Here is an 18,309-nt window from a genome sequence, read left to right as displayed (position 1 = left end):
GCAACACATGTTGTACCAGAGCAGCCACAGTGGGAGATTCCAGGTGAGCTGTGCGACTCATGAGCATTTGTAAAGCCATGGCAAACTGATCCATGTGGTGATCCTGCTCATCCAGTCTGGAAAAATTATTACCAACAAGTGGATTGACTGCATTTTCTGAATTCATGGCCATCGCCCACTATCAGAAAACATGAATCAGACCGAGACAGAAGTACAGTTAAAACAAACTTGTTTAATAATAATGGTAAATAGAACAAACTTAGTCAAAACATAGCCAAAGTTCGGTAACCGGAACAGATAGTCAGGCAAGCCTGAAAGTCAAGAAGCCAGGGAACAGCGTAGTGGAACAACAAGCAGGATCTGGAGCCAGAAGGAATGTCAGCCAAGCAAGTCTTTAACGGGAATGCAGGAGATCGTCTCTGTGATGTTGACCAAGGAGAAAGCAGAGATCATCTGGGCTGGACGACTTAAGTAGGCAGGACTGATGAGCAGGATATCATCAACAGGTGAGTCACTGTGGAGAGATAGGAGCTGGCAATTAGCTGACAGCTGAGCAGCCTGCTCAGAGAAGGAAGGGCTGAGCCCAGCCCTGACAGAGAGGACATTACAATACATTTCTTGAGTACTATATATACACACCTCAGCATTAACAAACTGAGCAGGTAGCTGGATGGGCATGGTCCCCAGGTTGACCATTTGGAAAAGCACCTTGCCAAAGTGCACTTTGGACAGAGTCCTAGGCACTAGAAGCTCACCCTTCGTTTCCATGTCTTGTTGGGGCTCAGCCTTGATGGCAGCCCATGTAACCTTTTCTGAGCTCCTACAGATAAAGGGAAGACCATTTCTTGCTTTGGTGGTAATCACAAGCTGTTGCAAGGTAGCAACTGAACAATGTCCTCCTTCTTAGGATGACATCTGTTCTCTTGGTTTTGAACTTTGTCAGCCCGGGATTAAGTTCTTTTCCCTAAATTTGTTCTTCTTATGCTTTAAATGGACAAGAGATGGCAAGCATAACCACCTGACACTCAGGCCAAATCTGACACTGTTCACATGTACATGTAAAAATCTGCATTTTGTTTGCTAGAAACTGACTTAGAACCTGCAAACATTATAGATTTTTTTTTTTTTTGAAAGCAGAGACCCTGCAAAATAAAATGGAGGTTGTTGCAATTTTTTATGTTGCACAATATTTGAGTACCCATTTTTAAAACATAAATTATCAGGAAAAGAACACTTTAATGAATATTAGTGCACACAAATACAATATAATACCTAATTTGTTATTAAAATATTAAATATGATATTATGGCAAGTAAATAGATACCTAACATGTCATGATTAAGAATGGAGTATGTCCATGCAACAGTGACAAACTACGGTACCTAAAAATCTCTATAGGCAACGCTTTAAACGTCCTCACAGGTTACCAGTTTAGAGTCAAACAGGGGGTCTGCTGCCAGAATTATTCCTGTCACCCTGATGTTTATGACAATACATTACATGTTTGGTGTGATCTTTGTTTACATCTTTATGGGACCTATGTGTGTGTTCACATTTGTGCATGGGCACGGGGGGGACTTAAAAAAAAAAAGTATTATTATTATTTATTTTGTTTAAAACTTTTTTTCACTATGCCTTTTATTTTATTTTTTATCAACTTTACTGCTATCACAAGGGATGTATAGATCTCTCCTCTGCCCTCAAAAGCATCTGATCGAACTAAGATCAGTTTAATCAGATGCTTTAAAAGCCGATAATGACGTGTAAATATTAAACCGAAACTGTAAGTGACTAAATCATCAATGCTTTCACTTTCATAAATCACAGAGGGGAGCCAGGCACAGATGTACATTCCTCCCCTCTCAGTGCACCAGGGATCCTAACAGCGACAATACCAGATTCACCAATCACGTGGGAGATTCCAGTAAAGGTGGCAGACGGTGAAGGGGAGCCACTTCCACACTCACTTGGTAGTGATCAAGTGACTGTAGAGACGCTTGGATCACTTCTACAAGAAAGCCTATTGCTGGCTGAAAATTTTGGCATAAGGATGATGGCTGCAGCTGCAATTCAACTAGCTAAATTGGAAGATTTAACATGAATACAAAGTTAGAAAATGTCATGGTTTCAGCACTACATATGGGTATGGATACCCTCTAGGAAGAAGGAAGTGCGAACTTATGTAATAAATAACAATACTAAACAGCCCTCAAAATTTCCACTCACCTGTTTGCATTTGGTGAGTGGAAATTAGCTGTGGGTGAGTGTGACGGAGTCGCTTCGGAGGGAGGTCGGGCACCTCCAACAGACAGGGTTGAATGGGAACCGATTCTCCTCCCAGCGATCGGCCGAGAGAAAGGAGAGGCGAGAAAGAGGAGAGCCAACTGGATCAGACAGAGAGGGGAACTCCACTGTCACACAAAGTCCCGCCTCCTGGACCAGCTCCTATGATAGACAGTGCACTGGTCCAATGCCAGGAAATTGAAGGAGCTGCCCCAGAAGGTGGGACTTTGTGTTTGACAGCGCTGATAAGCACTGATAGGCTGCATTGATGGGCACTGATAGCCTGCATTGATAGGCACTGATGAGGCTGCATTAATGGGCACTGATGGGCACTAATGAGGCTATACTGATGGGCATTGATGAGGCTGCATTGATGCGCACTGATGGGCACTGATAGGCTGCATTGATGGGCACTGATGGAAACTGATAAGCTGCACTGATGAGGCTGCACTGATATGCTGCTCTGATGGACACTGATATGCTGTATTGATGGACACTGATAAAGTTGCTAAACATTAAGCCCTGCTCCTCTTCATTCTGCAGCTCTATTGTGTAATTTTGAAGCCCTATGTCTGTTCTGCAAACTTCCTTTTTACTGTAAAGAAAGCTAGTAAGCACAGATCCACCCACCCAGCAGCAGCAGCCACAGCCTGCTATTTTGATTCTTAGGAGAGAGTACAGCTGTCAGTTCTGGGCTTCGGGAGAGACTTCACACACTCTTTTTTTTATATTAACATTGCCTTTCTTTTGGGTTACCTTGTAACATGTTATACCCTGTCAGGGGATCTGTTTGGAGTTCTTGCCCTTGGGATTTTTCCATGGGCCGGTAGGTGCCCACTTATATGCCCCCTACACGATACGGAGTGGTCCCTGTACTGCTTAGGGTATATGCTCGCTTTACTCCTGATTGCAATAATATTATGAAATGTAATATGTATGGTCCTGACTGAGGAAGCAGGCTGTCCCACATAGTCCAACTCATGCCATGTTGACAATCATATTGCAGAGTGTTGGAACCTGCTTTCACCATCATGATCATCATACAGTATATGACCTTTGTTTTTAACTTAAACCTTGGTATCTATTTTTGATTATTTTACATGCAATGGAAAAAAAAGTATTTTATTATCTATAAAGGTCATGTGTGTTTGACTCCCGAAGGCAGATTTTAAGTCACAGTTATACTTATTTGGATTTGTTTTATTTGATATACCTTATCTCACAAAAGTTAGTACACCCCTCACATTTTTGTATATATATTTTATTCTATCTTTTCATGTGACAACACTGAAGAAATTACACTTTACATCATGTAAAGTAGTGAGTTTACAGCTTTGATAACAATGTAAATATGCTGTCCCCTCAAAATAACACAACAAACAGCTATTAATGTCTAAACCACTGGAAACAAAAGTGAGTACACCTCTAAGTAAAAATGTCCAAATTGGGCCCAAAGTGTCAATATTTTGTGTGGCCATCATTATATTCCAGCACTGCCAGAGTTCACCAGAGCTCCACAGGTTGCCACTGGAGTCCTCTTCCACTCCTCCATGACGACATCACAGAGCTGGTGGTTGTTAGAGACCTTGCACTCCTCCCCCTTCCATTTGAGGATGCGCCACAGATACTCAATAGGGTTTAGGTCTGGAGACATGCTTGGCCAGTCCATCACCTTTACGCTCAGCTTCTTTAGCAAGACAGTGGTCATCTTGGATGTGTGTTTGGGGTCGTTATCATGTTGGAATATTGCCCTGCAACTTAGTCTCTGAAGGGAGGGGATCATGCTCTGCTTCCAGGGGCGTAACTATAGGGGGTGCAGCAGTCGCGACCGCAACTGGGCCCTGTGATGCAGGGGGCCCATGCAGCCCCCTCTACATATGGCTGGCAGCAGCATAGGCAGCTAGGCGTACCAGTGCACCATGCACACGGGTGGCTGGAGGTGGAGGATGACTAGCAGAGCTCCATGCTCGACTTTCGCACTGGCTGCTCTTTAGTTGTGCATTCCCCGCATGACCTGTGTCCTTGGCCGGCTCCTCAGAGTACCCCTCTCCTGCTCCATGCATTGCCGCTCAGTCCGATGTCTGTTCTCCCCAGCCAGAGTCCGGCCCACACTGCACTGCATACTTCTCCCGGGTAAACAAAGCACACAGATGCAGTGCAGCCCTATGAGAGCCCTCTGGAGGACACTGCAGGCTTGTCTGCCAGCCCCCCTCCTCCCCCGTCATACACAGATGATGAAAGGTCTTTCTGGGAGATATGCTGATCACCCGTCCAGCACACTGGATGGAGGCCAGGCCAACATGGATGAGTGCGCGGCCTACAGCTTGGTCATGGTGAGTGAGAGGACCCCATCCCCCACACACTATTACATACCCCCTCCAACTCCTCCTGGGGACAGGATCCCCCATCTCCCCTGGGGGCAGTAAGGTCATCTGCCCTGGAGAAAAAGGACCTCATCTCTTCTGGGGACGGGGACCCCATCCTGCCTAGGGACAGTCCCCCAATGGGGCACCTAAAAATGTAAAAAAATAAAAAAATAAAAAAATACTGATACCAGTGGTGGAACTACAGGGCTCACAAAGGTCATGTGACCACGCCCTGGAGTTCCACTGCTGGACTCGGAGGGAAGGGCCCTGGCTGGGGTTCAGGGGGGCCCTTCATGGTTTCTTGCATCGGGGCCCTGAGGGTTCTCGTTACACCACTGTCTGCTTCAGTATGTCACAGTACATGTTGCCATTCATGGTTCCCTCAATGAACTGTAGCTCCCCAGTTCCGACAGCCCTCATGCAGCCCCAGACCATGACACTCCCACCACCAGGCTTGACTGTAGGCAAGACACACTTGTCTTTGTACTCCCCCCCCTGTTGCCGCCACACACACTTGACACCATCCTAACCAAATAAATTTATCTTGGTCTAACCAGACCACAGTACATGGTTCCAGTAATCCATATCCTTATTCTGCTTGTCTTTAGCAAGCTGTTGTGGGCTTTCTTGTGCATCATCTTTAGAAGAGGCTTTCTTCTGGGACGACAGCTATGCAGACCAATTTGATGCAGTGTGCGGAGTATGGTCTGAGAGCTGACAGACTGACCCCCCACCCCTTCAGCCTCTGGAGCAATGCTGGCAGCACTCATACGTCTATTTCCCAAAGACAACCTCTGGATATTACGATGCGCATGTGCACTCAACTTATTTGGTCGACCATAGTGAGGCCTGTTCTGAGTGGAACCTGTCCAGTTAAACCGCTGTATGGCCTTGGCCACCATACTGCAGCTCAATTTCAGGGTCTTGGCAATCTTCTTATAGCTTAGGTCATTTTTATGTAGAACAACACTTTTTTCAGATCTTTTTTTCAGAGAGTTCTTTGCCACGAGGTGCCATGTTTAACTTCCAGTGACCAGTATGAGAGAGTGAGAGTGATAACACCAAATTTAACACACCTGCTCCCCATTCACACCCGAGACCTTGTAAGACTTACGAGTCACATGACACCGGGGAGGCAAAATAACTTATTAGGCCTAATTTGGACATTTTCACTTAGGGGTGTACTCACTTTTGTTGCCAGTGGTTTAGACATTAATGGCTGTGTGTTGAGTTATTTTGAGGGGACAGCAAATTTATACTGTTATACAAGCTGTACACTCACTACTTTACATTATAGCAAAGTGTCATTTCTTCAGTGTTGTCACATGAAAAGATATAATAAAATATTTACAAAAATGTGAGGGGTGTACCCACTTTTGTGAGATACTGTATAAGGGTAGAGATGTGCACAAAAAAAATAGTTTTGTTTAGTTTTGGTTTCATTTGTTAAGTAAATAATTTTGTTTTGTCTTAATCGTTATGTTAGAATGATTCATTTTTGGAATGATTCACTATTTCAGGAGAGTGTATAGTCAGTTTTCTGAATCGATTTGTATTTTTGGAAGTTCTGTTTTCATTCATTATGGTATTAAGCTGGATTCATTTCCCCATTCCCAACTGACTTTGTTGGGGTGCTCACATACAAATTAAACTAATGATCTCTCTCAACCCCAATACAAAAAGAATCTTATTAGAATATTCACGCTACTCTCACTAGAATAAAAATTAATGGATCTGAATCAATTAAAATCATTCACTATATCATTAGCCATTTTGGATGCTTCAAACATTAACAAAAAGCTCAAACTATCGCATTACATCATCCAAATGAAAACAAATTACTTTGTTGTTTTTGATACAATTCATTTCAGATTAGTTTGAAATTTGTTACTATTGTGATTCAGAGATTCTGATAAATCCAAATCTCTAAATCACGCAAATATCTTCTGAATTTCGATTCGTAATTAAAACGAATTGTATGCGTATATTTTAGGGATGATGCCCTAGGGCAGTGATGGTGAACTTTGGCAACCCAGATGTTTTGGAACTACATTTCCCATGATGCTCAACTACACTGCAAGAATGCATAAGCATCATGGGAAATGTAGTTCCAAAACATCTGAGGTGCCAAGGTTTGCCATCACTGCCCTAGGGAGTCATATCTTTGGACACAGTGGGGAAAATAATTATTCGATCCCCTGCAGATGTTGTTGAAGTTTGCCCACTAACAAAGAAATTAAGGGTCTATAATTTTTATCATAGGTGTATTTTAAATGATAGAGAGAATATCAACCAAAAATCCAGAAAAAACATGGGATACAAATGTTATAAATTGAGTTGCAGTTCAGTTAGTAAAATGGGTATTTGACCCCAAGCAAAACATGACTTAGTACTTGGTGGAGAAACCCTTGTTGTCAAGCACAGAGGTAATTTGTTACTTGTAGTTGTGGTTACCAGGTTTGCACACATCTCAGGAGTAGGGATGAGCTGAACAACCCCCTGGTTCATTTCACGGCAGAACATGCGAACAGGCAAAGAATTTGTGCGAACACCATGGGACTCGAACGTTAAAAATCTAAATTGCTAATTTTAAAGGCTAATATGCAAGATTGTCATAAAAAGTGTTTGGGGACCCGGGTCCTGCCCCAGGGGACATGTATCAATGCAAAAAAAGTTTTAAAAATTGCATTTTTTTGGGAATTCAATAATGCTTAAAGTGAAAAAATAAAAGTGAAATATTCCTTTAAATATCGTGCCTAGGGGGTGTCTATAGTATGCCTGTGAAGTGGGGCATTTTTCCCGTGTTTAGAACAGTCCCTGCACAAAATGACATTTCTAAAGGAATAAAAGTCATTTAAAACTGCCTGCGGCTGTAATGTAATGTCGGGTCCCGGCAATATAAATGAAAATCATTGAGAAAAACAGCATGGGTAGCCACCCCCCCCCCCCCCAGCCCATTACCAGGCCCTTTGGGTCTGGTATGGATATTAAGGGGAACCCTGTACCCAAATTTAAAAAAAGGCGTGGGTTGGCCTGATGAAAGAGCGCGGTCGTCCACCCACCTCCACCCGAACGCTCAGGAAACGCGTCGCCCGCCGTGACGTCATAATTCTGTGACCCGCGTGTCACAGCAAACCAAGCCTCGCTTTGGAATAACATCCCCTGCGTCCACCGAGCCGGCTTCTTTTGAACAACTAACCAGTGGTAACGCCAGGAGAGGATAACAGGACACTTGCGGACCGGAATAAAATTGACGGACTGAATCATATGACCCCTCTTATTCTACATGCTTATTTTTATTATGGAAAATGTGAGTGCAAAATCTCTCTGCTTTTAGAATGAATTGTGAATAAACTGCTTTTTTTTTTTTTAAATCTACACCCAGAGACGCCCCCTTTTTTTTCCCATTGTATCTCTGTAATAATCTAGGAGCCTGGTTTCAGCTCCCTGCGGTGGCAGCCCTGCGTGTTGAATTTCCACTCCTAAGGAACGAAAGACATTTTCCTGGGACTTGATAATTGAAATATCTCATATGTACCATTGTTTTATATTATTTTATACAGACAGCCTCTTCTTTGAGCATACTATTATGTGATGTTTGCGCCTTAACTTGTTGTGTGACAAGTAAAATGCAGACCTTTCCCATAATTACCCTTTGCACCAAGGTTCCATTCTGATGGTTTCTCTCCCATAAAAGTGTGTGTTTCCCTCCCATCTAGTCTGTGTATATCATTACATGCTGATGCCTCATTGGTTGGAATAGCGTGGCTTTGATTGGTATTCTTCCCTATTGCTGGTTAAGGAATAGCTACATCTCCAATCCCTATACTTTGCATAAGTCAACCCCCTTTTAATGTAAATCTTTGTGACTATTCTGAGAAAGAGGTTAACTTGAATTTTCCCAGGAAGTTAAGTATTGATTATGGGTTGGCCTCCCTTCATTGCATATCCCAGCATGGGATCCTTGGAAGTGAATATGTGTAAAACAATGAGGCCGCGTACAAACGCGGGGACTGTTCGCTCAACTTTGTCCGTCAAACAGTTTCAGCGGACAGTCCGCTCAAAATTAGCATGGACGGACTTGGCCACACACGACGAACGAACAGTCTGCTGAAACCGTGCGCGATGACGTACGCCACGTACAACGGGACTAGAAATAGGAGGTCCAAGACACAGCAAAGCACCCTTTGGGCTCCTTCTGCTGACTTTGCGTTAGTAGAAGTTTGGTTAGAGACGATTCGCACTTTTCAGACTTCAGCTTAATTTGTCCGTTCGCTGCGGCGCAGTCTACCTGTGAGGTTTGTATCTGTCTTTCGGTACGCGTGGATCAGTTGTACCTGTTATTAGGCGCTTCTGGTCCGCTCGTTTCTGGGTTTCAGGTCGTTCTTCATAGGTCTGGCTGTTCTTCAGTGCGTTCAGTTGAGCTTGTCTGTCCAGCCGACCGTTTCAAAGCCATGGAGTGTGGACGTACTCGGGAACGAGTTCGTGCTATATGGGGGCTTGGTGTTGGGGTTAATACTTTGACCCGAGCCCAGTCTGTGAACAGGGTGAGGAGGAGTTCATGGACAAAGAATTGGTTGCGCCAGCGTGACCAATTCTCGCATATGTCTTTACTCCGTGAGATCCGTGAGAATAATCCTGATGATTTCAGGAATTATCTCAGGATGACGGACCCCGTTTTTCACCGTCTGCTGGCTTTGCTGACCCCTTATATCAGCAGGCAGGATACCTGCATGCGGCAAGCCATCACTCCGGAGCAGAGGCTCGTCGCCACGTTGCGCTACTTGGCGACAGGGAGAAGCCTTCAGGACCTCAAGTTCTCAACAGGCATCTCCCCCCAGGCTCTGGGGATCATTATTCCAGAGACCTGTTCTGCCATTATTCGGGTCCTGCAGAAGGAATATATGAAGGTAAGTTTGTTCTTTTAATATTGCATTATATGCATTGTATGTTTGTATTCATTTCATCATGACTTTTAATATCCATGACAGGAATATGATGTGAATGTCCCCTTTATATGAATGCATGCATTTTTTTTTTTTTTTTTCTCTAAATGTTTTTTTTTTTTTTTGTGTCATTTTTTTTAGCTTTTTACCTTTTTTGTGTATACACCCTGTGTGTGGAGAGAGAGAGAGAGATATAGATATATAGATATATAGAGATATATAGATATATAGATAGAGATATATATAGAGATATATCTAGAGATATATAGATATATATAGAGATATATAGAGATATATAGATATAGAGATATAGAGATATATAGATATATAGAGATATATAGATAGATATAGAGATATAGAGATATATAGAGATATATAGAGATATATAGAGATATAGAGATATAGATATGGATTGTCAACTCATTAATTATTCCCCCCACTCAAATTGGTTGCAGGTGTTGTATACTTAGTAATTAGTCCCCCCCACCCCACTCAAATTGGTTGCAGGTGTTGTATACTTAGTAATTAGTCCCCCCCACCCCACTCAAATTGGTTGCAGGTGTTGTATACTTAGTAATTAGTCCCCCCCCCCACCCCACTTACCCACCTAATTTATGTCCCCTGGTCCATCAGAGGGCTGATTAATCTGTGATTTGGTCCGCCTACTTTTTTTTTTTTTTGGCAGAAAACAAATTTGCAATATTTCTGTTTAACTGTTGTTCCAAAATGTTTTTGAATTTTATTTGTTATGAATTGTTTTTATTTAATGACTAATTTTTTTTTGTTTCATGTGTTTGACTCCCCAGCTTCCTTCAACGCCACAGGAATGGCAGACTGTGGCTTCCCAGTTCGCTGCCCGTTGGGACTTCCCCAACTGCAGAGGGGCCATCAACGGGAAATATGTGAGGATTGTGCCCCCACCCCATTCAGGGTCCTACTATTGGAACTATAAGGGGTTCCATAGTCTGGTGCTAATGGCGGTGGTGTCGGCACAAAGTGACTTTCTTTATGTGGATGTGGGGAAGAACGGCCGGATGTCTGACGGAGGAGTCTTTAGGCAGACCGAGTTCTGCCACCGTCTTACCACTGGTGGCCTGGACTTGCCACCAGATGCCGAGAATGTGGAGGGGCTCCCGTTTGTTTTTCTGGCTGATGAAGCGTTCGGTCTGAGTGAACATCTCATGAGACCCTTCCCCCAAAGGACCCTCACCCCGGAGAGGAGGATTTTTAATTACCGGCTGGCCAGAGCAAGAAGGGTTGTGGAGAGTGCCTTTGGCATTATGGCCAGCCGGTTCCGTCTGTTACTGACAGCCATCAACCTGGCAGAATATAAACTGAACTATGTTATTCTGTGCTGCTGCATTCTGCACAATTTTCTAAGGAAATTTTCAGGTAACCAGTACCTGCAGCCTATTGGGCCTGAGGCCGGACTCAGGCTTCCAGAACTGACAGGGCTGGATCATGCCCTTCCTGGCTTAGCCCCCCAAACAGCACGTGAGGTGCGTGACCGCTATGTCAGCTATTTTAATGGTAGGGGGGCTATTCCAATGCCAGCTGACCAATAAAAAATTATTTTTCTTGAAATATGTCTTGTCTGTTCAAATTTTGAAGTTTGGTTCTTGTTTGCTTTTCACGTTGCTTGTATCCTACATTCTCCTAATTCAGGGATATGCAATTGGCCAACCTCCGGCTGGTGCAAAACTACAAGTCAATCATGCCTCTGGGTCTCATGCTTGTGGCTGTCAGTCTTGCTATGCTTCATGGGACTTGTAGTTCTGCAACAGCTGGATTTCCACTAATTGCATATTCCTGTCCTAGTGCATTTGTATAGCAAAGTGGTTTTTGACAATAGGAAATAAGGCCCTTTGTGACAGAAAACACAAAATGACTTCCCAAACTGGTATTGAGTATTGAAAGAAGTAGACACACACACACACATCTTTTTTTTGATTTTTTAATAGTGCACATTCCAACCAGTGCCTCTTTTTTAGATCTTTTTTAGTTTTTTGTGTGTTTTTTTTTTTTTTTGGGGAAATTGTTTTTTTAAAATTTTTTTTTTTTTTTTTTTTTTTTTTAGAAATTCTTTTTTGGTAAACATAGAAATATATAGATATATCTAAAATACAATTATCACAAAAATAAAAAAATAAAATCAGATTTTTAACTATTTACATAAAACAAGGGGTAAAGCCAAATTTTGAAGATGCACACCAAAAATTGGTAATGTCAACATGTGCTATGTACCATCATGAGTGATCAATGGACGTGTTTGGTGTGTGCAATCCCTTCCTCTCACATACTAGAATGAGGAAGGGTTTGCAAACACCAAATGCGTCCATTGCGATCCTCTGATGGCACATAGCACATGTTGACACACCGTGTGCATCTTCAAAATTTGGCCTCTAAAAACTCTGTTTTTAAAACATTAAAAACGTTTTTACAAGGGAATGAAGAACATGATCGATTGGGTTTTAGGGAAAAGGGGCTTAGATTCTCCCTAAAACATCGATCATGTTCTTCATTCCCTGCCTCATAGTGACCAGTTCTCTTTGAATATTGAGAATCTGGTTCTCCATCCGGTCAATCTGCCCATTCCAGGCCATGATGTCACCAATTAGCCTCTGGGCACTGTCCGCTGAAAATGGCTCCGCGGCTTCTCCAACCACAACCAGATCATCACCTAAAAACATGTGTAGATAAAAAATTGGTTAAAATATACAGCCATTAATTGTTTACCTTAAGCTGGGTTGTCAGACACTCACTTTCACTTTGTGGGGTGTGTAACTCCACCTGCTCTTCCTCCTCCACATCTAGCCCTGGGCTGGGCTCATCCAGTGGAGCTACAGAGCTTGGTCCAGCGGAGGATACCGAGCTTGGCTGCTCCCTCGAGGACACTGGGCTGGGCAGCTCCAATACTGATGCGGGGCTGGGGCTAAGTGCCCAATCAGGCTGGCGAGGTCGGGGGGTCCTGGGCTGCTCCGCCTCTTGTCTGAGTCTTTGTTCCCCTATGAGAATGAAAAAAAAAAAAAAAAAATACTTTTAAGCATAGTGATATTTGAGTTCAGAAATTTGAATATGAAACATTGGTTTGAAGTGTTGTAAAATTATTAGCTGGTTATTACAAGATCCTAGTTTAATACATCCTTAAAATGACTTTTTTTTAGTTAGGCTGTGTTCAGACTGCTGCGATGTGTGGACGCTGCAAATCTACTGTGGTTTCACGCATCGCATGCGCAGTTCGCACTGCCCTATGTGACCTGCTGGGAGTATCAGTGTAAAGTTTTATTGACACCTCCAAATTAGTTCTCATTTCACAGTGCAATCTTTAAACTCGGACAGGAATCGGACCACATGGTGTGAACACCCATGTGATCCGATTCGGCTGTGGACTAAAAAAAGGGCCATGTACAAGTTTGGGCCAGATGCGATGCAAATTCAGCCATACTATATGCATGGCTGAAATCGCATCACACAGAGATCACATGTGATTTGCACTGCAGTGCGGTGCAAATCACATTTGATCTCGTACATTGCAGCAATGTGAACCTAGCCTTTAACCAAACTGTGATACTGTATATCTTTTGTCCAAGTTTCACAGACGGACACACTCGAATCAACGCCTGGAGTACCTGTGTGTGATTATGTCAAAAATGTTCTATGATGGCCCAAACTACACTTATAAAAGTTTCCTAGTCCAGATGTTGAACCAGCATTTTATCTATCTATCTCATTTTTTTTAATTGAGTCTACATTGCACTGAATAAATTTATGAAACTTTAGTAAAAATTTATAACCTATAAACTGAGCGTGACAATTCAGTTTATCATGAACAATACCAAAAAAATAATAACTAATTAAAATCTAATCCAACACCAGATAAATTTACACCATACACAAATTCATGCTATTTACGCCCACATATACGAACAACCATATGCGCTCATTACAAGAACTATTAACTACACGAACGATCTAATCCGCCAGATTTACATAAACCACCTACACGAACGGTTAAGATCTAATCCGCCAGATTTACATACACCGCCTACACGAACGATTACGCTCAAATCCGCCAGATTTTCAATGCCTACACGAACGATTATGTCCGACAGTCACGAGAAACGCAGAGTTTACTCACTTTTTTTCAGGACCTTTTTGATGCGGTAATATTGGTCCGGCTCCCTGGACTTGATGTCCGACCATCGTTTCCAGAGCTGGTCCTTGCCTCTTCGTACCCCAAATTTCGTCTCCAAGGCTGTGACTACCTCATCCAAGATGGCGCTTTTCCGGACATTAGGTTTTGGGTAAGGGCCATGCTCCCCATCATAATCCTCCCTTTTTAAGATAGCCACCATCTCCACCATCTCTTCAAAGGCCATATTGGTGGCCTTATATCTCCTCCTTGCTCCTGAAGCATGGGGCCCATGGCTTTCCTCCGCGCTGCTCACGCTGCTCCTAGAATTTGCGTCCGCCATTTTCTCCTCTCATTCACCCACAGCGGAACGAGGGTAAAAGGGGCGGGGAAACACGGTCGCAAGGAACGTCAGGGGCGGACGACGCAGGCGGAGCCTGAGCGCATGCGCTGTATATAAAGCGTTACCACGAGGCCGTACGCTTGTCCGAACGGAAGCAGCGAGTGCTACACGCGACGGTAACATAGTTATCGTTTTATTTTATTTTGATTTTAAGCCTGCTTTAGGAATGTGTATATTGAAATTTAATCTTATTGATGTTTAATTGATTTTTATGTGGGTTGGTGGTTGAGTGGGCTTGGTGTTTTGTGTGGTAGTTTGGGGGTGGAGGTGGGTGTATAGGGGGGTGGGGGTAGTGTGTGTGTGTGTGTGTGTGTTTGTGTATGGGGCAGTAGTGTGTGTGTGTGTGTGTGTATGGGGCAGTAGTGTGTGTAGAGTGTGTGTGTGTGTGTGTGTGTGTGTGTGTGGGGGGGGGGGTAGTGTTTGTGTGTGTGTGTGGGAGGGGTAGTGTGTGTGTGTGTGTATGTGGGGGGGGGTAGTGTGTGTGTGTGTGTGTGGGGGGGGGGGGGTAGTGTGTGTGTGTGTGTGTGTATGTGGGGGGGGTAGTGTGTGTGTGTGTGTGTGTATGTGGGGGGGGGGGGTAGTGTGTGTGTGTGTGTGTATGTGGGGGGGGGGGTAGTGTGTGTGTGGGGGGGTAGCATGTGTAGTAGTGTGTGTCTCGCCTACATTGTCACAATATAGTGTGCATTTGGTCTGACTTTTTTATTTTTATTTTATTTTTTGTTTTGTTTTGTTTTTTGTTTTTTTTGTTTTTTTTTTGGTTGTTTTTCAGAAAATGCAAAGGTATACTGCAGACCCCTTTAAGGAGGAGGCCTTCCTCTCAACATTTCTCGATTTAGTGGAGTCGCACAGCAATCTGTGGGATACAAAACACCCCCAATATCCAAGCCGTGCTGCCCGGAAGAAGACACTGGAGACAGTTTTGACGTTTGTGAAAACCCGACTCCCCCAGGCAGACACTGAATTTGTGAACACCAAAATTAAGAACCTGCGTAGCGTGTATAGGCGGGAGCAAAGAAAGATCCTAGAGTCCCAAACATCAGGATCAGCAGCAGGTCAGGTCTATGTACCTAGGCTGTGGTATTATGACAGGCTGCGTTTTCTGGATGACACGTCAGAAGCCAGGCCGTCACTTTCGACTCTTCCGTCTACCCGTCCCTCCACCCTTCCCTCCGCCTCAGGTGAGCCATCCCTGGAAGATCCAGACCCTTCCTTGCTGGACGAAGTTGATGCGCCCAGCTGGAGCCAGGTATATTTTATTTTCTAAAGTTTGGATTGCTCAAATATTAATGATGTCAAGTTCAATGTTTGAATTGCTTCCAAATCTAGGATTTCATCACAAATTAAATTAGATAGAAGGATACAGTAGTTTACACAAATGTGGCTCAAATCTTGGTGAACTGATGGAAAAATGATGGTGTCAAAATGATAGCCTTTTGTATTTCAAGACAAATGTATTTGCAAGTGAGAACTGTAAAATTGTTAGTGATTGATGATTTCTAAATATAGACATATTTTAGTTATTGATTGCTTTGTTTTTTTACACAGGATGAGCTCACCCAGGAGGAGGCCGGGACCAGTGGTATGGAGGAGGAGGCCGTGACCAGCCACACGCAGGAGCTAGCTGGGCCCAGCAGGAGCCGGACTGAAAGCCAGGTCCCTCCCCTCCGCCTAGCCAGCAAAAGGCCCAGGAGGATGGGCCGTACAGAGGAGGAGTCCTTGGTGCTGATACGGCAAGCCACACAAATTTTGTCAAAACCCCCCAATCCGGAGGAGGCCTATGCCACTTATCTGGCTAGCAAGCTACAAGAAATGGACAAACCACAACGAAACTTGTGTGAGGCAATCTTTTTTGATGCCATCCAACGGGGTCTGAAGGGTGAGCTCACACCCACCACTAAGCTTTACAACACAGACCCTACTGCTCCTCCTCCTCCTCCTCCTCCTCCTCCTACCACAACTCCACCACCAGAGGCACAGCCTCCAGCGACGCGTGGAAGGAAGGCTAGACGGAAGAGTCACAAGTGAGGCCGCGTACACACGCGGGGACTGTTCGCCCAACTTTGTCCGTCAAACAGTTTCAGCGGACAGTCCGCTCAAAATTAGCATGGACGGACTTGCCCACACACGACGAACGAACAGTCCGCTGAAACCGTGCGCGATGACGTGAACGGCACGTACGACGGGACTAGAAAACGACGTCCTATACACTGCAATGCAAACTTCGGCGTGTAAATCCTTTCTGAGCATGCGCGGAACTTAGTTTGACGAACAAGCCTACACACGAGGGAACTGTCCGCTGAAAGCCCACACACGAGCGGACTGTCCGCCGAAACACTGTTCAGCGGACAAAGTTGAGCGAACAGTCCCCGTGTGTGTACGTGGCCTGACTGCCTGGCTTCAGTCTGCTCTGAAAGAAGACGCAGGCTGTTGTAGTACCACAGTCTGGGGACATAGATCTCATCTGCTGCTGTTCCTGGTCTTTGGGATTCTAGGACCTGGTTTTGCTCCCTATGTACATGCTACGCAGGTTCGGAATTTTGGTTTCCACTCACTTGATGTGTGCCTGGGGGACAAAAGGCTTCACAAACGTCAAAATTGTCTCCAGTGTTGCCTCCCTCTTGATTTATTTTGGTTCTGAGGAAAAATAAAAATGTATTATTTACAAAAAATCTTGTATGTTTTTTTTTTTTTTTTTTTCAATATTTTTGTATAATTTTGGCTTAAAAAACAAACTTTATTTGTGAGTAGGCAGATACATGTCAAAAGACTCTGAGGGTTATTTACAAAACACACGTTCATGTAAATATGCTAACTTCAAGTGCAATTTTTAAAGCACTGCAAGTGCACTTGGAAGTGCAGTCGCTGTAAATTTGAGGCTTAACATTTGAAATGAGGGGAAGCTCTGCTGATTTTGAACATGCAATCATGTGTAAGCTAAAATGCTGGTTTGGGTATCTATCTATCTATCTATCTATCTATCTATCTATCTATCTATCTATCTATCTATCTATCTATCTCTACTTGCATAGTCCTGCTTGGCCAAAAAAAATGCAAGTCCATCTTGTTTCAAACCCCACACAAAAAAAAAAAAAAATATGACAATAGTAGTTCCAAAAATATATAGTAATAGATAAATTCTATATATTTTTTTTTCAGAAATAAAAATATATATATAAATTTTTTTATTTTTTTTTTATTTTATATATTTTTTTTTTTAAGATAGACACATATATATATATATATATATAATTTTTTTTTTTTTTTTTTAGAGGGTTTTTTTTTGTTTTGTTTTTTAATTTGGAATATATTTTTTCTATAATTGGAAGATTAATCATAGGATGAGGATGAATAAAAACATGTAGTATAACTCTGTGTGAATATAAGCAGCAAAGCTACTTCACTTTTCTTGCATTACGAAGAAGAAAAGAACGGGCTATATTAAAAAAACACAAAATTAGCAGCATGACGAATATGCTAGCTTCAATGCGAACACTAGTTTTACAAGACCGAGCACTTCCGCCCTGTAAATTCTTTCTGAGTATGCGCGGAACTTAGTTTGACGAACAAGCCTACACACGAGCGGACTGTCCGCTCAAACAAAGTTTCAGCGGACAGTTTTTCGGAAATTCCGAAAAACTTTGTTCAGCAGACTGTTCGCTGAAACTGTCCGCTGAAAGCCCACACACGAGCGGACTGTCCGCCGAAACACTGTTCAGCGGACAAAGTTGAGCGAACAGTCCCCGCGTGTGTACGCGGCCTGAGATTTGGATCCCATTTTCGTATACACAAGCCTAGGCACTGACTTGTCTAATCTACCAGAGATTTCTGTGAAGATAATATGTTCCGCCCTACATAGATACAAGCTAGATTAAAAATATTCATAATTACAATATTTTACAGCTCTTAATGGAGATTTCACATAAACTCATAAGGCAACAAGTCTGTTTGCATTAGCACTTGAAAGACCCACATCAAAGAAAAAGGTGGACTTCTCCTTGCTCCTCATCTGGGATCTCCAACCCTATTATACCTCCAGTCCTCTCGAAAACCTGCACTGAGAGGAATGAAGGTATAGCAATAGGTGTCCCAAGTACTTGCAGCCAGTCTGCTAGCAGTACACCACCATCTGATTTTAGCAGGCAAATTTCCCTAGCCCAGTTGCTAAAATGTAAAAAGAAA

This window comes from Lithobates pipiens, unplaced genomic scaffold, assembly GCF_037356315.1.
Source record: "Lithobates pipiens isolate NorthernLeopardFrog02 unplaced genomic scaffold, aLitPip1_a1.2 Scaffold_18, whole genome shotgun sequence".
Taxonomy (NCBI): domain Eukaryota; kingdom Metazoa; phylum Chordata; class Amphibia; order Anura; family Ranidae; genus Lithobates; species Lithobates pipiens.
This window is presented reverse-complemented; position numbering follows the sequence as displayed.